The following is a 20724-nucleotide window of genomic DNA, read 5'->3' as shown; positions in this document are numbered from 1 at the left end:
TAGCTTTTTAGGGGATCAGATGCAAGTAATTTGCTTAAGACATGAACAGGGGCCACATTTATCCCAAGCCGGGTATTACATAATATGCAAATTTAGCTCATTAAATAAATAATTTTTTTATAAAATTGTTATATCAATGGGAACTGTTATGATTACCTTTCATGTCAAACACATACAAAATAGTCAGTGATGCAACCAATAAGTACCACCCCTATGAATAAAAAGTGGACTTGCCACTTTTTAGAGCCATTCTTGATGTCGCTCCGCTAATTAGACCCCCCTCATAACAATTTTAATGCTATTTGAATATGTTTTCACCAAACAGTAACATAAAGACCACTCTTTCATACAATACAAAGTTAAGTCACCTAGACCAATGCTTAGTATAAAGACACCCTGATAAAGACAAAGGGGCCACAATTACCCCGGGGCCACAATTACCCCAGTCTCCGCCTATATTTAACACTCGTGCTCAATAATTCCTTCAATTCAGCCTAAGTTTAGGCTTTTCTGTTTTGCTTGAGGGGATGTGCTATAATAGGCCTATAGTCATTATATCTATGAAAGATAGGCCTATAATTCCTAACAAATTTCCTGCGGACCTGACTTCTGCATGGGTATGAACCTGCTCAATAAGGCCTATATGGATAAATGCAAGTTAGCCTTTTCTTTTTTGACGGAGAAGGGTGCCTGAGGGGGATGTGCTCCCTCAGAAGTTGGAGAATTGTTTTCAAAAAGTTATGAAAGGCACAATAAAGTCATTTGGTGTAAAAGTTTACACTTATTATTCGTATTATTTTGGGCATAACAGATTTCAACGGACCCGACTTGTGAGGGGAATATTATCCTCAAACTAAAAGCCAATTGGTGCATCATTTTGCATTAGGCCCCTATTATTAACTTATTTTTCCGACCATCATGATTAAGCATAGCCTATAGGCCATATAACCATGTCATGATAATGCATAATATGTATTTTAGAATGGATTTCCAGTGGATGCGACTTCCCGTCACAAATTTCAAGCATGAACATAATTATGATGCGCAATGACTCAGAACGTGAGGCCAACTCTTCCTCGTTTCTTCTTGTTTTCTTCCTTGTTTTCTTTCCACTTTTCCCCCTTTCGTTTGCCTAAAATCCCGATATTGAAATGAGCCTGGGTGGCTGTGGCGCAACAAAAGTTTCAACCCAGTTTTGCTAATATTTTGTCCTGATTTTTTTTTTTTTTTCGTTCCGGTATTATTGGCAGTTATTTTATATATGTTTTCTACGGAAGCACTGAAGGGACATGTCATGTTGTCATGATGACATGATGATGACATAAATGACGACATAATTGACGACATAATTGCGAGTTGTCACGATAAATGATGACATAATTGACGACATAATTGCGAGTTGTCACGATAATTGACATGATAATTTCGAGTTGTCGAGTTGTCACGATAAATGACGACATAATTGACGACATAATTGCGAGTTGTCACGATAAATGATGACATAATTGACGACATAATTGCGAGTTGTCACGATAATTGGCGTGATAATTTCGAGTTGTCGAGTTGTCACGATAAATGACGACATAATTGACGACATAATTGCGAGTTGTCACGATAAATGATGACATAATTGACGACATAATTGCGAGTTGTCACGATAATTGACATGATAATTTCGAGTTGTCGAGTTGTCACGATAAATGACGACATAATTGACGACATAATTGCGAGTTGTCACGATAATTGACATGATAATTTCGAGTTGTCGAGTTGTCACGATAAATGACGACATAATTGACGACATAATTGCGAGTTGTCACGATAAATGATGACATAATTGACGACATAATTGCGAGTTGTCACGATAATTGACATGATAATTTCGAGTTGTCGAGTTGTCACGATAAATGACGACATAATTGGCGACATAATTGCGAGTTGTCACGATAATTGACATGATAATTTCGAGTTGTCGAGTTGTCACGATAAATGACGACATAATTGACGACATAATTGCGAGTTGTCACGATAAATGATGACATAATTGACGACATAATTGCGAGTTGTCACGATAATTGACATGATAATTTCGAGTTGTCGAGTTGTCACGATAAATGGCGACATAATTGACGACATAATTGCGAGTTGTCACGATAATTGACATGATAATTTCGAGTTGTCGAGTTGTCACGATAAATGACGACATAATTGACGACATAATTGCGAGTTGTCACGATAAATGATGACATAATTGACGACATAATTGCGAGTTGTCACGATAATTGACATGATAATTTCGAGTTGTCGAGTTGTCACGATAAATGACGACATAATTGACGACATAATTGCGAGTTGTCACGATAAATGATGACACAATCCAGTGCAAGTAGGTAGCTGTATGTAAGTGCAACTTCTGAAAATGAAATTGTTGAGGGGGTGGGTGAAAAAATTGAAATGTTCAAAATTGCCCATATTTTCAACCCCTGGAAAAAAAAAGCAGCAAATTTAAATCGAAATTGCAGTTACTCCACAGCGTACTGTGCATTCAATGTGATTACATATAGCCTATATGCTGATGTGTGAATTTTGACTGCCACGGTCCTGCAGCCAGTGGGCTATTCAGTTAAAATCCATACACCCCCTTGATGGAGGTCTGACCTCAATCTCGCACACAGGGGTGTAGATATATCAAATGGAGTCACCCATTCAGGTAACTCCATTTGAAATTCACATTCCCTGTGTGGAAGATTAAGGTCATGTCTTCCATATATGGGGTGTATGGATTTCCCAATGGTTCCTCTCTTGCCAATAATTGATCAGTATCAAATACAAAATGTCTATAAGGAAATTTGGCTATTTACACTAGCTTCCAGAGAAGTACGGCGCTCCCGGGGGGGGGGTTCCTTTGAACAATTTTCTACAGGGATTTGGCACACAGACTACATGTATACCGATTTTCCATAAAAAACACCCAAAATGCACTCAAATTTTAAATGGGTCCTTTCAGGTGCCCTTTTGACAAAAATTGGTCTCCACTGAAAACCCAACCACCGATACTGAAATTTGCTGAAAAGATACCCCAAAACGTCCGTGGCACATTCCTGTAGGCCTATACCTTCAACCAGGAAGAACCCCCTTGGCACTCCCTTGCTCTGATTGGCCTTACGCACCCTGTAAATCGCCAGGCTTAATACTGAGCCCGCTCTGCATCGATTGCTTCTTTGACGCGTAATCGGCCAATCAGCTAACTGGTCTGTTTTATATCAGATGATTGAACATCAATCACAACCCCACTTCTGTGATTACGCTGTTTGTAAAAATGTAAACAAGTGCCGTTCCTCTCTGCCAGAAAGTGTATTTTACAAGCAAAATTAAGGTGCACAAATACTGAGTGAACATTCCTGCTCACACTCTGCCACACTGTAACACATGACTTTTGGCAAGTGGAGCGCATTAGGGACCGTTCACAAACACTTGTTAGAGGGCGGGGCCTAAGGCCCTTCGCACTTGATTATTAGTTTCCTGTTTAGGATTTTGCAAGGGGGACGAGGTGACTTTTACTTATTAATTATCTTTTATTTTCTTTATTTGGTTTGAACTATTACAAGCAACTATCGACTCGTTTTGACTAGGGCGGGCATTTAATTATTTCACAACAATATTTGATTTTATAAATAAGGGAAGGTGGAGTTGTACTCTTTGTTCATTCATCATTATTGTTGATATTAGTCAGAAAATGGCAAGTAGAAGTAGTTGAAAGTTATTTTAAAGGAGAAAATTGGAAATAAAAATAAAATAATTAATTATTTTGAGATTTTCAATTTTGGACGCCAGGCGGTAAACAGGAAACTAATAATCAAGTGCGAAGGGCATAATGCAAAAAAATTTTATCCCGAAAAGTTTTCAGGGGCCCTCCCTTTTCAGACCTCAAAAATTTCAGGGCCCCCCCCCCTTTTTGACATGAAAATTATGGGTCAACCCCATAGAAAAGTATAAACTCAATTTTCCCAGGAAAATTTGTCGTCATTATTTTCAGGCCCCCCCTTATTGATATCAGTACGACTTCAGTTGAGTGCAGCGTGTTGTGCAAATTCTATAATATTAATAAAGTCCATTTGATTTCCTCAAGACAGTAGCGTCAAAGGTGCGCATCTGTAGCATGCGCTTCACGAAGTGAACGTGCCGTAGAAATACATCGCCTTTAATTGTGCGTGTACTGTGTACACATGTAGACACTGCTGCCTCCAGCCTGCCAAATGGACTATACCGGGGTGGGGGGGCACATTAAAAATTTTGGTGGGTATGTTCCCCGAATTTTGAGGTGGTGGTATTTGGGAGCTGACGGCGTACTGGTAAAGGGGTCTTTTGGAGCTGCGAACATCGCATCGGGCATTTGCTGGTCAAGCTGTGTAGAAACGCATGACCTAGTTCTTTTTACGCGATAATCAGACAGAGCAGATGAACACCGCTGAAGTAATTTGCTGATTTTTGCTGAATGGTGTAGTATAGCCTAAGGTCTATACTACGGTATAGCCTAGCCCTGGGAATTCGTTCTATTCACACTGTAATGTATGTTGAACTTGAGCGTACGTACATGCAAAGTCGGAGAACACTGACTTAGAGCCTGCATTTTATCTTAAAATAAAATATCATTTCAATATAATAGAAGGCCATGTACATGTGTAATGCGGCGTAAATATGAACAACTTACCATGGTGGCATATTGATTTAATCATCATGGACATGATCATGGCGTCTGACCTGTCGAATTCTCAGTGCATACACTCTGACACTGTATGATACGTCCGTACCAAGGCACTTCTTCTTCTTACAAGTAGACCTACTTATGTCTCGCTGTTTTACACACTGCATAGTACATTCAACTTATCATTTGCTATCAATATTTCTTCTGATTGCAGTTTTCATTCAAGCAGTTTGAAAAAAGTAGCATATTTTGAATATTAAATTGTGCAATTTCATAAAACCGTAGCCTGTATGCAGAGCTCGTCGTACTGAATACATCTGAAACTTATACTTATCTACGCTGAGCAAAAGCGATTTGTTTTAGCATGTTACCAATGGGATAGAGCGCCTTTTGATGCGTTGGGAAAAACGCGCCACCTCATTGGCCATACCAATCGCTCGCGATGTAGTATACAAGGTGACAAGTCGAAATTATCATGACATTTATCATGACAACATGACATTATGTCGTCAATTATATCGTCATATATCGTGACAACTCGTCGCACAACTCGCAATTATGTCGTCAATTATCGTGACAACTCGACAACTCGAAATTATCATGACATTTATCATGACAACATGACATTATGTCGTCAATTATATCGTCAAGTATCGTGACAACTCGACAACTCGAAATTATCATGTCAATTATCGTGACAACACGAAATTATCATGACATTATGTAAATCAATTATCATGACAACTCGTCGCACAACTTCGCAATTATATCGTCAAGTATCGTGACAACTCGACAACTCGAAATTATCATGTCAATTATCGTGACAACACGAAATTATCATGACTTTATGTCATCAATTATCATGACAACTCGTCATACAACTCGCAATTATATCGTCAAGTATCGTGACAACTCGACAACTCGAAATTATCATGTCAATTATCGTGACAACACGAAATTATCATGACTTTATGTAAATCAATTATCATGACAACTTCGCAATTATATCGTCAAGTATCGTGACAACTCGACAACTCGAAATTATCATGTCAATTATCGTGACAACACGAAATTAGCATGACTTTAGGTCGTCAATCATCACGACAACTCGTCATACAACTCGCAATTATATCGTCAAGTATCGTGACAACTCGACAACTCGAAATTATCATGTCAATTATCGTGACAACTCGCAATTATGTTGTCAATTATGTAAATCATTTATCATGACAACTTCGCAATTATGTCGTCAATTATGTCGTCATTTATCGTGACAACTTGACAACTCGAAATTATCATGTCAATTATCATGACAACTCGCAATTATGTCGTCAATTATGTCGTCATTTATCGTGACAACTTGACAACTCGAAATTATCATGTCAATTATCGTGACAACTCGCAATTATGTCGTCAATTATGTAGTCATTTATCATGACACTCTACTTCGCAATCGCAAATATGTCGTCAATTATGTCGTCATTTATCGTGACAACTTGACAACTCGAAATTATCATGTCAATTATCATGACAACTCGCAATTATGTCGTCAATTATGTCGTCATTTATCGTGACAACATGACAACTCGAAACTATCATGTCAATTATCGTGACAACTTCGCAATTATGTAAGTCAATTATGTCATCATTTATCATGACAACTCGCAATTATGTCGTCAATTATGTCGTCATTTATCGTGACAACTTGACAACTCGAAATTATCATGTCAATTATCGTGACAACTCGCAATTATGTCAATTATGTCATCATTTATCATGACAACTCGCAATTATGTCGTCAATTATGTAGTCATTTATCATGACAACTCGACAACTCGAAATTATCATGTCAATTATCGTGACAACTCGCAATTATGTCGTCAATTATGTCATCATTTATCATGACAACTTCGCAATTATGTCGTCAATTATGTCGTCATTTATCATGACAACTCGACAACTCGAAATTATCATGTCAATTATCGTGACAACTCGCAATTATGTCGTCATTTATCGTGACAACTTCGCAATTATGTCGTCAATTATGTCATCATTTATCATGACAACTCGCAATTATGTCGTCAATTATGTCGTCATTTATCGTGACAACATGACAACTCGAAATTATCATGTCAATTATCGTGACAACTTCGCAATTATGTCGTCAATTATGTCGTCATTTATCGTGACAACTTGACAACTTCGAAATTATCATGTCAATTATCGTGACAACTTCGCAATTATGTCGTCAATTATGTCATCATTTATCGTGACAACTCGCAATTATGTCGTCAATTATGTCGTCATTTATCGTGACAACTTGACATCATGACAACATGACATGTCCCTTCAGTGCTTCCGTAGTTTTCAGTTGTCGGGTTATTTCTTTCAATTTTTGGGAAATCAGACCGAAAAAGTAGACCCTTTTTCTTTTCCCTCCCTTTTCCGCCCTTCAATTTTTGTAGGGGGCACTATACTGCCCCAGAGTGGGGCTATGTCCAGGCCCGTACGCAGTAGTGTATGTTTTTTATGCTTTTTTAGTCAAAAAAAGGTCAAAAGAATGTGAAGAAGGTCCACTTTTTACAAAAAAAAACAAAAAAAAAAAAAGAAACACTTTTTCAAAATCAGCACAAACAAAAAAAAAGGGCCTGGCTATGCCACTGCTCTATCACTCCCCTTCCTCTCCTCCCTTTCCCTTCTCTTTTCTCTCTCTGTCTCCCTCATTTTTTTTTTTTTTTAAGACCGGGCTGCAGGCCCCAAGCCCCACTCCTGGGCAGTGGGCACGCGCCTGGTTTTGTTGATCTATTTTGAGCCACCTACTCATAACATAACCCTACCCCTATCAATAAAATACAAGTGTCCATATTTCTCCGAATTCATCCCATGCACGTGTGCAAGAGTCAAACCACGAGGTTAGGCCTGAACGTTTCCGTAGGGGCCTACCATTTTTAAAGTCATTTTTGAATATATTTGTCAAAAGTTGCCGCCACAATGCGTGCCAAAAATCGCTCCCCTCCCCTCGTTGACTGGCCAAAAATTCATTGTTCCCTCCTTTTTTTGCCTTGCCAAAATATTCACTCCCCCCATGACTTGGGATTTTTTGTTACTTCAAAACGTTGGATATGGCTCGATTTTGCCAATCTAAGTGTTTCTGGGACCATTTGTTAGAATTTGCACAGATAGATATGATGTTTGCACAGGCAGATATTTGCTAAACATAGGAAAGCATATTCCGATACAGTCACCTTCTTTCCGATATGCTGCATCTAGCCCCAAACTGTAAAAAAAAAGCACGACGTATGTGATATCAAAGACCCCGTATGTGAAATCACTGACCCGTCTTTGATATCAGAGGCGTCTTTGAATTAGCAGTGCCCCGAACTGATATAGTATTAATCCGATTATTACATAACTTTGCCAGCGTATTCAAGACATAGGTTATGTAGGGATAAACTGTACATGGGTATAGAAGCCCTGCATGCTTTTATCGATTGGCTCCAAACAAAGGATTTGAACCAGTGTCCTTCACCGTAATCACGCGGCGCTAGTAGTAGCCTACAGTCCATTCAATCAAATGTTGTCAGTGTGCGAGACGAACGATGTATAAATCTGGAGGTCACATCTGGTCACATCATCACTTATCATGCTTATTGTAAAAAGTTTGTCCAATGCATATACTGTGTGTATTGTTCCCGGGTATTGTCAATACAGTCAAGCAAACAGGTATTATATTTTGAAAAGGCCGCTATAGTATATTCACAGGGGTGTCTTGAATGGCCAATCATATGGGACATAATCAAATTGCAGTGACTGCTTCCTTTGTTACCACATGTCAGTCATCTTGTGATTATTGGACCATGTAAACCTGCAAAAAACGCGAGCCAAAGTGCAGGCCCTATGCTTACAAGTTGCAGGTTGCGAGTAATGTACACTATATTGATTTAAAATCATTGAGTAAATACTGAAATTTTATATTAAATTCTTAAAAAAGATCAACTTTGACCGATGTTTTAACGACTTTTTTTACAAACGTAATCTGACTTTTCGATTCCTCCTCCTCCCTAACGGAAGGACTTTTCGTTAATAGGACTTCATCAAACTTTAGGGTTGTTCCTTTATCTAGACAAGTAGTGAAGATTATAATATAACCCACTCGTTTGATCTGCATTTAATTCTGTGAGCTGATGAGATTAACCCAAAATAGATGAAATTCATTTGATCACAGTTAGGCCTACCCGGTAATCGAAACATGTCCTACAGTAGCGTCCAATGAGTTTCTTAAAATATCTAAAGAACCTCTTGTGTTTATTTGATATTCCTATTTTAGGAATCATTATTAGCTGAGTGGAATTTTAATATAAAACCACATATTTAGCCTCCATGTGCATGTTTTGCAAAGAGCAAAGATGATAGTTAAGACTTAAGAGTGCACCAAAATATTGACAAACTGTTTTGTATTTCAATTAGGTACAATAAAAAGCTATCCTTGTCATGTTTCTCTAAAAGTTTTAATTTATAACTAAACAGCAGATCATGAAATTGTACTCTTCCCTCTTTAAACATTTGATGATTTTGCCTGTCCTTGTCCGGTCCTTGTTGTCGAGGACCAAGGACTTTGAGGTCCGAGGCCAAGGCCAAGGCCAAGGACTACACGACCGAGGCCAAGGACTACATGTCCGAGGACCAAGGACTTCAAAACCTGTCCTCGAGGAGTCCTCGAGGCCGAGGACAGTACTCGAGGACTACAACACTGTAAACCAGCTCTGTGAAATATCCAGTGTATTTTTCCTATGCTCAGCGACCTCATCACTCACTAAATAAACAATTGTAATAACCTTGCTCACCAATCAGTAAAGCATATTATGATCATGTGATGGCTGGTAGGCAGCTGCAAACATGCTTAGAAAAAAGCTAAAAAAAGTCCCGGCAGCCACTGTCTCATTACAAGATAAGATGTGCTAAATATAGTTCTTGTCATGTTGGGCAGGGTTAGGAAAAGGCATACAAGCGAGGGTATGAGATATCAGGAATTATTTCCTGGCCTCTTAACACAGAGTTGGTGGGTTACAATAGCTATTCAAGACACAGGGTAAGCAAGGGATAAACTGTGCATATGAGATGTGGGTTTAAGTGGCATTAACGTTCACTTGCGTGAACAAAAATAGATAGTTTTCTTACAAAGTTGACACGTCTCACAAGTTTTTCCACCTACCCACATTTACCCTTAACAATTTTTTTCTTGGCCTTACTTTTCTGTATGGGTCAATAGCTAGTTCTGTTACAAGGTTTCCCTCCAGTATGGGTGGGTGAGTTTATGTTGTTTATTGGTGATAATCTACTGAATGATTTATGACAATAGCTACAGTTATGAGGTTTCTCTCCTGTATGGGCGAGTTCATGTTGATTCTTGGTCAATGATCTGTTAAATGATTCTCCCCTGCATGAATCAGTTCATGTTGTTTCTTGTTTCCAAATCGGCTGAATGATTTGTTGCAATAGCTACATTTGTGAGGTTTCTGCCCTGTATGAATTAGTTCATGTCGTTTCTTGCTTCCTAATTGGCTGAATGATTTGTTGCAGTATCTACATTTATGAGGTTTCTCTCCTGTATGAGTCAGTTCATGTCGTTTCTTGTTTCCAAATCGGCTGAATGATTTGTTGCAATAGCTACAGATTATGAGGTTTCTGCCCTGTATGAATTAGTTCATGCCGTATCCTGTGTCCCGAATACCTGAGCGATTTGTTACAATAACTACATTTATGAGCCTTCTCTCCTGTATGGGTCAGTTCATGTTTCTTCTTGCTTTCCAATTGGCTGAATGATTTGTTGCAGTATCTACAGTTATGAGGTTTCTCTCCTGTGTGAATCAATTCATGTCGTGTCTTGCTTTGTAAACGGCTGAATGATTTGTTGTAGTATCTACATATATGAGGTTTGTCTCCTGTATGAATCAGTTCATGTCGTGTCTTGCTTCCTAATTGACAGAATGACTTGTTGCAGTATCTACATTTATGAGGTTTCTCTCCTGTATGGGTCATTTCATGTTGTTTTTCCTGTGCCCCACATAGCTGAATAATTTGTTACAATAACTACATTTATGAGCCCCCTCTCCTGTATGTATCAGTTCATGTTGTTCCTTGTAATCCAATCGGCTGAATGATTTGTTGCAGTAGCCACATTGATGAGGTTTCTCTCCTGTGTGAATCTTTTCATGTCGTACCTTGCTTCCTAATTGGCTGAATGATTTGTTGCAATAGCTACATTTATGAGGTTTCATTCCTGTATGGGTCAGTTCATGATATTTCTTGTTACTCATCTCAGTGAATGATTTGTTGCAATAGCTACATTTATAAGGTTTCTGCCCTGTATGAATTCGTTCATGTCGTGTCTTGCTTCCTAATTGGCTGAATGATTTGTTGCAGTATCTACATTGATGAGGTTTCTCTCCTGTATGAATCTTTTCATGTTGCTTCTTGCTTCCCAAATGGCTGAATGATTTGTCACAATAGCTACATTTATGAGGTTTCTCACCTGTATGAATCAGTTCGTGTTCTTTCTTGTGTCCTAATTGGCTGAATGATTTGATGCAATACCTACATTTATGAGGCTTCTCTCTTGTATGTATCACTTCATGTTGTACCTGATGACTTGATTGGTGGGAAGACTCCTTGCAGAAGCAACTTTTATGAGGTTTTCCTCCTTGTGTCATTATCTGTTGCTTCATGTTGCTTGATTGACAGAAGACATCATTGCCATGGTTACACGATTGATCTCTTGCAGGAATACCTACATGCGAAAAGAAATGCAGGTGAGGAAATTAATTTCTCATCATCAACCTTTCCATTGTCTAGAAGATGTGGAGATCTTGTTGATTTGCCATGTCCTTCACAGGGTCCTTCACCACTCCCTTTGCTGTGTCTTACGCTGTGTCGCTGTACACAGCCAGCTTTTGGCTTTAAGTCTGGATTGTTGTACCAATAAGGATTTATAGTCGACTCATGGCTGCGAACATACATGTGATTTTTATCGAGCAATGTTGCCAATAAATCAAGCCTTGAAATAAGCGGGCGCAGGGAGCAAATTTACCCTTGTAAAGCCACTAATTGCTCCTGGTCCTTTGAAAATTCACATGAACCAGGAGCAATTTTCTAAAATAAATTGCTCCTGGTTACAGTTTTGCACTTGATGCAGTCGTGCTGGTATGCTGCATTGTATATGCAGAAAAGGATTTAATATTGAAAATTGCTCCTGTTTCTTCAGAAATTGCTCCTGGTTCTTGTAAAATCCCAGTGAACTAGGAGCAATGTTCAAAACAAATTGCTCCTGGTTCCAGTCTGCTTATTTCAAGGCTTGCAATAAATGTTCTTTGACAATACTTGTACTGCTTCTTAGATGCTTTCATGCTGTCTGAAAGACACAACAAATAAAACTAAAGCTACACTAGCTTCCAGAGATGTATGGCACTCTTTTACTCTGATGGACGAGTGCCCTGTTAATGAGCGACATATGCACGGATCTTGTATGAACGCTGCTCTGCACCAGCACTAGCCAACACTTTCAACGCATCATCAGCCAATCAGAATATATAGGTTTTTGTTATAACTATCAGACCATTGGATCAGCCAATCAGAACTCCACTTCCATGTTTACAATGCGTTTGCTCTCAGAACTCCACTTCCATGTTTTTGATGTGTTTGCTCTAAAAATGTAAGCAAGTCATTAGTGCTGTTCTTCTCTGCCAGCAAGTGTATTAGTACATGTATATATGCTACCCTTAGCCATAGCCATAAAGAATACCCACTTTTAGACATTTGCTGGGTAAATGTTTGAAGGTGCTCTTCCTTAAAAAAAAGTGTGCAAAATATGAGAAAAATTTATTTACAGATTTTGGTGATTTTTTAGAGTAATGTCATTTGTTAACAGTGGCATATCTACATGTAGGGGAGAGCAAGGAAGGGCATGTGCCTTCAGTATCTCTGAAAAAGTCAAAACTTTTGCGCACATTCAGTACAAACAGTCATTTGGAACTTGAAAGATCAATAATTTTATATTATTATCAAATTAGTGGTATTTGTGCAAATTTTCGGACACAGATTTATCCTGTCTCCCCCAGGCGTCACAACTCCTAGCTAAACCACTGGTTGCTAAAAAAAATTGCCTGACCGACTGACCCAACTTGAAAGGTCCCCCCGCCCATAGAGCAGCAAAGGCTTTTTTGACGTTTGATAAAAGTTATGAAGATATCAAAATGAACTTTCTCTGATCACACAGTACTATTAAACACATACCCACAAACACACCCCTCCCTCCCACTCCATATTTTCAATTCAATTTTATAAACAAAATAACATCATGGCCCACCGGCCACATTAGTAATTGTTTACAGCAATAATAAATTTGCAACTTATATAGGCCTACAATACATATAAATTATTAAAATGGTATTAAGAAAAGTAATACATATTGCACAAACTGATCAATATCAAATTCAAAGAAATAATAATCCCATTGCACAAAATAACTTGTACCCTAGCTAAAATGAATTCATGCCACTCCTGCTTAGACAAACCATATTGGAATATAAAGTCAACGTTTTATTCTGCAGAAGAAACAAGTCAGTTGTATTAAAGTCTGCAGAGTACCCCATCTACACCAGGCACAAAAAGAAACTCGTCAGTTATATTCATCCTTGCTGTTCAATAACTTGATAATTTTGGATTATTCTGAAATATACATTTTGTTAATTGGACTTTTCTTTCTCATTTGACACCCTGTTCGTGAACATTGAGCAAGAATTGACCAAGATATGCGCCTCCAAACTCTCAAACCCCAAAATGAAAAGTTGCAATTTTAAAAGTTCAATTGTGCCTGTTTCACTGTGTGCTTTATTTTCACCCACGTTTCACCCGTGGTGCTTGTGTGCAATACAACGATGCGTTCCCATTGAAATTCGTTGAAAATGCAACTTTTGATTTTGGGGTTTGAGGCTTTAGAGACGCATATCTTGGTCAATTCTTGTTCCTTTTTCACGAACAGGGTGTCAAATGAGAAAGCAAAAGTCCAATTAACAAAATGTATATTTCAGAATAATCCAAAATTATCAAGTTATTGAACAGCAAGGATGAATATAACTGATGAGTTTCTTTTTGTGCCTGGTGTATTTTCCTACAGAGATAAAAAGTTTCACCACAGAATAAATGCAACTTAATCCTTCAAGAGTACTATTGAAAAATGTTTATTGATTTTTAGCAGTTTCTGATTCTGTTTCTTAAAAGCCCGGGTTTTTGAATCGTTGAATGCTTCAAAAACCCAAATTCAAAATTTTCAAATTGACAGTATCAACATACCTGTTTGTCTTGATTGAAGTCAGGTGACGATGTGAGACTTATCACGGGGGTGCCCACACTGTGTTTGGTAGGTGAGAATCCTAGGCCTATCACAGGGGTGTTCACCCTGCGTTGGGTAGGTGGGAATCCTTTGGAGGTGATGAGTTAATATAACTTTTGGATTAATTACAGAATACTGAAAATTCTGATACGTCTGCTCCGGCCAGATTCTGCAAAAAAAAAAAAGTAAAGTAAGAGTAAATTGGGCTATTCCATTTGAAATCCATACTACCCCTGTGGAAGATTTAGCTAAAGTCTTCCACAGAGCGAGTATACGTTTGACTAGAATAGACAATTGGGTAACTTCCATTTGAAATACTCACTCCAGATGTGGAAGACATAGGTAAAGCCATAATACGGGGGGAGTATGGGTTTCAAAATGATTAACTCTGACCAATTACAATTGAAAAACATACACCCCCTGTGGAAGATATTTCCAAAATCTTCCACAGGGGTAGTTGATTTCAACTGGAATAGCCCATTCACTAATTCATCCAGATACTGCTATGGCAGGTAGTAATTGAATTTTTTGTTTACTGGGTAATGAAATGTAACTTTTGTTTACTATTAAACAATATGCTATTCCAGTTGGAATCCATGCCCCCCCCCCCCCATAGAAGACATGACCTTAATCTTCCACACAGGGAATGTGAATTTCATACAGGGTTACCTGAATATTGCATTCTTATTTTGGGATGATGAAACAGTACACATGACATAAAGTTGAATTTGTTTACTTGTAAACAAACAAGGTAAACAAATTGAAAGCATTGTTCAGGCCTTAATTTTTGAAAATTGCAGGAGCTCTGTTAATTATTCTCCTGAGTTTACTTAGGTGCTCAACAAGGAGCTCAATCTTTTAATACCTGTAGTGAGGAGCTCAGTAAATCATACTCCTGAAATGTTGTTCAGTCGAGCTGTAGGAGCTCTGGTGCAATTGAGCTCCTCAAAAATGAAGGTATGATTGTTACGCAAATAAACACAAATTTGACATATTCTACTTGTCCATCAAGAGGAGATTCTGCCTGATTTTATCAAATATGTTGGCAGTATCGATGTTATTTACTTGTGAATTGTATGTACCGGTATTATGTAAGTAAACAACATTAATCTTACTGTATATCTCTATGGCATTTTACAATGTACACTTGCGCTAGAATGAGCCAACCGATTATTTGAAGGTTAACAGACTCTGCTCTTTCTATCTGGGGAATAGTCTTTAATCTTCCTTTAATAATACACATATCAAATGCAACCCCGGCCCCTGGGGACCCGGGGATGGTCCGGACTTGACATCATGTGACCCGGGATACGACTCAAAATGTGTCCCGGGGAGCCGGTGTTGGCGGGATTGGTATAAGACTTGCGTCGGCCAAAACCCCGGGAAATTGGGCTGGGACTTTACCCAGGATTATGTCGTAATTTACCTGGGGTTTTCCAACCAGTAAAATGGGCTGTGAACATAGCCGTGGTTTGCTAGTAAGGATGCCCGCATTTATGGGCCGGGGAATCCTATCACTTGGCCGTACTAGAGCCGTGGATATTAATAATCCAGTGAGTCGCCACCGTGTGACATTAATGAAGTTAGGAATGAAATTAAAATACTGGACTTATTAATTAATTTAATTCCTAACTTCATATACTACAACTTAACTGGATGACTGAAAACATTCATCAATTCGCCACATTAATGTTACTGTTCATATAAATCCATTCCAAAAACAAAATCTTGGCTGTTGTTTCCAAATTTTGCAGTAGGCCATGTATCTGCTATTTGACGGGGCTCTAAAGTTAGCACGTTTAACCATACCACACTGGCTTCTTGACATGCATACATGTGCAAACGAGAGCCTGCTATGTACGCTTATGCCAAATGTAGGCCTATTGGTTTTTATTTTTTAACCACCCGCCGGGAGTAAAGTTTTAAATTATTAGGTCTACTACACTCAAAAACAAAACTGACTGTGATAATAAAAGAATCCATGATAATTTTGTGACATCTGCTACATGGCCATAATACTTAGTAGTGTATTATGTTCTTTATAAATTCTGGAGCTGTATTTTTCTTCTTTAAAAAATAATTATAGGTGTATGATATTGAATTCAATGTCTTGTGTTAATATACAGTTTTTCAAAACTATATTATATTTTCATGTTGAAGCGTTTAACAATATCATTAATCACAAATCGTAAAAGGATGTTTTAAATAATATCCAAAATGGCAACCTCGTGAAACAAAATATTAATAACTTGTGCCCCAAAAGTTCGATAGATGGTCATTTGATTTTAAACAAAATACAAGGTAGGCCTATTTGGATGGGGTATGGGCCTTTACAGAATAGCCTCATTATAATTGAAGTTGCATTTTGGATTGACATCAAAAAAATCATAATATATACATGTAGGCCTATAATATTATATGCATAAAAGGTTTATGCAAAGATCGAACATTCGCCACTCCCGTATCCTGGACAGATGTAAATGCAGTGATCTGTTTCTTTCATATCTTTGATGTTTTAATCAGATCGACCTACATGTAGGCCCTATATCAATACGATATTCCTGGATTATTCCCGGAATTTTCCGACCCGCCATTCATGCTCCGTAATATATTTAAAACAAGCATGCATATAGTGATGGCACACAGGGATCCCCCTCTTGTCCCGTTCCCCCTGCCACTGTAAAGCATGAAAAATACACGAAAAGTGGGAAAGTCAGGTGACTGGGGTCCGACATTGATATATGCAACGTAAAATTCCTTTGAAGGTGTGCTCGTCCGAAAAAGGGTCGCTAGACATAATAGACCTTAATCCGAAAGTGGACACAGTAGGCCTGTAACAGTCTGACATTTCACTCCTGAATGTGAGACGCACGTCAATATAGTTCGAATATGAAAAACACTCATAGTCCGAATCTGAAACATGGATCTAGTTTCCTTCTAACTTACTTTACGTGTGTTCATAATCGGACTTGCGCCGTGTCGGATTAGGCCTAAGCAGCATTTTTGCCTTTCACAGTCTCCACTGAAAACCCAAGCATTGATACACCAAAATCACTGAAATGTATGCCTGCCCCAAAACTGTGGCAAAATAAAGGGGTACCGGTATATCAAATTATCTGATTCCATGCCTATATGTAAACTGTGCACGTTGAAGCGTTGATACTCAAACAGTAAAGCAAGTAGGCCCAGGCCTACACCTATATATAGGCTATATAGGAAGGAAAGGAAAGAATTACGCTGCTCTGCGTTAGTGACGAGAATCTAGGTAGCCTAATTTTGTTATCGTTTTTAGATGTTCCGCAACAAGGCAATGGACCACACATGTAGGCCTTTGAAGCGTTTGAATCCAGCCAGCATGTCCAGAGTTCGGCAGTCCATTGAAGACATACCTGCCGAAATTTGAGCCCACATGACAAGATTACCGCGATATTAAAACCATAATACATTGTAGATCCAGGCCTATATCCGATGCTCAGGGCCGGGAACTTGGGCCGAGGAATACCCGGGGTTTGCATCGGATATTTGCCCCGGGGGGCCGGGGAGTGGCTGAGAGCAGCGTTCAAAATAAGTGGTTGTCCGGGACAACCACAATGAACGTCGGACAACCCAAAATGCTGACGGCAGTTGTCCGAGGGACAACCATAAAAATGTGTACCAATGTTACAGAGTAAGCTTAACATAAAATGCATTGCATAAAAATCTTGAAATGTTCAGAAGAAAGCATGACAAAAAGTGTTGTTTTCCCATAAATTTGTAGCAAGTATTTTATAAACATCATGATAACCTTGGCCTTAGCAGGTGTGCAGTATCAATCGGTGCATGGTACACGAGCTAGCTAGCACATCATGGCCTAGCCTTGATCAAGACTTTCTCCTTACTTTGTCTCTATTCATGCTCTTCATCATAGGACCCATTTATAATCAGTGGTAGAACTGGACTCCTCAAATTTTTAGTCAGGTCAGATTTTTTGTGTAGGACTTGGCGCTGGCTACATCATGAGCTAGGGAGGATTTGTGCCTAGTGGGCATGGTGGGCATTCTGCTCAAACACTACCCCTACAGTGCACAGTATGCCTGGAGTAAGATAGTCAGGCTCGCATCACACACTATAGGTGGCGCTATTCGTCCATAGGGAAGTGGAATGTGCCTGTACGGTCCAAAAATGGCTTTACTGTGGGGCTCAATGGAAAAAATTACTAAAAATTAATTTTGACAACCAAAACCTAAGTGATGTTGACTTATGTTGGTACTGGCATGATACTGTATTCATAAACTATCACATAGTGCAATCCATGTTCCACCAAGTCGACACTCGATTTAGCTCAAAAGCAATTTGTGTGTAAATCAAGACCATCCAAAACAGCTTTCTTACAGTAAAGAATAGGAGGTCATCTGGGGTCACATACAGTAGTGTGCATTGTACATGTGCCTGCTGTCACAATTTCACACACAACATTTTGGGCAATTTGATGACACTATTTTTGTCTGTAACTTCAAAAGTATATGCACTAGACACATGATTGACCCCTTATTGTTTAGGTAATTTAATTCTCTTTCACATGAAAGAACTTTCAGCTAAAAATATTGAACTTCAAAATTTTATGAACATCCCTAAGTAAGATAAGGATAATGAACTGAGTGCAATGCATTCGTCAAGATAATCGCACACGCCGTGGAGCTAAATGCAATAACTCCATGGCAAGTGCAATTATCTTGCCGAATGCATTTGCACGAGTACATTATCCGTCATACACTTTGAGTGTATTTTAAACAATAGGCAATATTAATTGCTGCATTCATTATATTAGTTTTAATATTAGGGAAAATATCTTACATTTAAAAAACACCGTCAGGCCATTGACCAGCTAGGTAGCATTTAACTGGTAAAGAAAATCAATCCCTGTATAAGTTACTATCATTGAGGACTGAGTTCCGCAGTCTAGTATATAGGTATGCCAGGTGAATTCAAATTTGCCATCAAACTGCATCATTTTATATATCAAATTAAAGCCCTTGAGTAAAGAAAGTCAACACTGAAAACCTTTTTGTCATAGCACTTTCCGTAGCAAAGTTACATCTTGTCAAAGATTGACTTTCATCAAAAAGATTCTGCTAGCAAAATTCCCCAAAACAGCATTACGGGGGTGTTTCTAGATCTTAGTCTCATGACGATAGCACCTTTTTAATGGAACTGCTATCAAAATCTCTCTGAAATTCCATGTGCGAGTATCTCAAAACCCAAAAAAAAATCATATATTTGGGTCAAGTGAAGTATAGACAACATATTTAGGAAGGTTTCCTTCTTAAAAAGCTTCTTTTAAATTTCAATGTAAATTTGTATTGCCGGTTTAGGCCATTTTGACTGACTAGCAAATGTGTTTGAGATTTCCCTGTCATACCTATAGTATACTTTTGGTAACCCAGGCAAACCTTAAAACACATTTGCTAGTCAGCCAAATTCGCCGACAATGTCAATGCATTTTTACATAGAAATTTAAAACAAGTGCCCGAAGAAAGAAACCTACATAAATATCATATGTTTTCTATACTTCACTTGACCCAAATATGTGATTTTTTATGGTGATAAGTCACACACACATGGAATTTTAGAGAGATTTGGATAGCAGTACCATTAAAAAAAAGCTGCTATCATAATGAGACTTAAGATCTAGAAACACCCCCGAAATGCCGTTTTGGGGAATTTTGCTAGCTGAAACTTTTTGATGAAAGTCAATCTTTGACAAGATGTAACTTTGCTACGGAAAGTAATATGAAAAAATGGTTTTCAGTTTTGGCTTTGTTTACTCAAGGGCTTTAATTTGATATATGAAATGATGCAGTTTGATGGCAAATTTGAATTCACCTAGCATACCTATATACTTCCAGTTCCACGTTCTAACTTTCGTATCACAAGCTATCGCTTGTTTAGTAATGAACCTGAAGTCACTAATATTTGATAGAGTACAGTGTCAATTACATAATTGTATCCAGAAGAGTAAAACTGACCCGTTAAACTGCTCAAAATGATCGAAGAAGCATAAACGCTTTCAGAAAATAACTTTTTTGAGTGGCGTGCGCGTGGCGATTCTTTTGCTAAATATAGCTCGTCACCTATCTAGTGATGGGCAAGTTGATCCGGTTTTCGTGGTGAAGCTCCCCCATATAAAACAGCAGCTCGTGCAGTAGGCCCCATGTCACAGTTGCCCAAAATTGTTTTGCAAAGTTGCCCAAAGTTGTTTAAACATTTTGCAAAGTAAGTTGCTCAAAGTTGCCCAAAACTTTACTAAAGTTGCATAAAATTGCACAAAGTTACTCGAGATTAATGCAAAGTTGCACAAAAAAAATTAACACCTTTGCGCATTTTAGGGGCTGTGCAATAATTAGCCTATGTTGCATTGCGAGTGTAGCGAGCAGGAAAATTTGCATATTTAAGCGTTTCCGTACTGTTTTCCTAAGCCATTTTAGAGCGTTTTATTAAAAAGGCGCCCCATGAATGCGTGCCAAAAATCGCTTGCCCCCCCCTCTCGGCTTGCCAAAATTGCTCCCCCCTTTCGGCTTGCCAAAAATGTCTTGCCCTCCCCCCATTTTACCCTCCCCAGGGCTCATAATTATTGCACAGCCCCTTAGCACAC

General features: G+C 38.5%; 1 protein-coding gene across 1 annotated transcript in view; it reads right to left on the bottom strand.

Moving 5' to 3' along the window:
- LOC140164670 (uncharacterized) overlaps positions 1-19268 on the bottom strand; it is a 65308-nt gene extending 46040 nt beyond the window's left edge. The window contains exons 1-2 of the mRNA XM_072188015.1: positions 18927-19268; positions 14054-14262 (exon numbers count right to left, since the gene is read on the bottom strand). The gene's annotated coding sequence lies outside the window, so the exon portion shown is untranslated. The remainder of the gene's footprint in view (positions 1-14053; positions 14263-18926) is intronic.
- Positions 19269-20724: the final 1456 nt, after the last annotated feature.

Source organism: Amphiura filiformis, chromosome 11 (genome assembly GCF_039555335.1).
Source record: "Amphiura filiformis chromosome 11, Afil_fr2py, whole genome shotgun sequence".
Classification (NCBI taxonomy): Eukaryota; Metazoa; Echinodermata; class Ophiuroidea; order Amphilepidida; family Amphiuridae; genus Amphiura; species Amphiura filiformis.
This window is presented reverse-complemented; position numbering and strand designations above follow the sequence as displayed.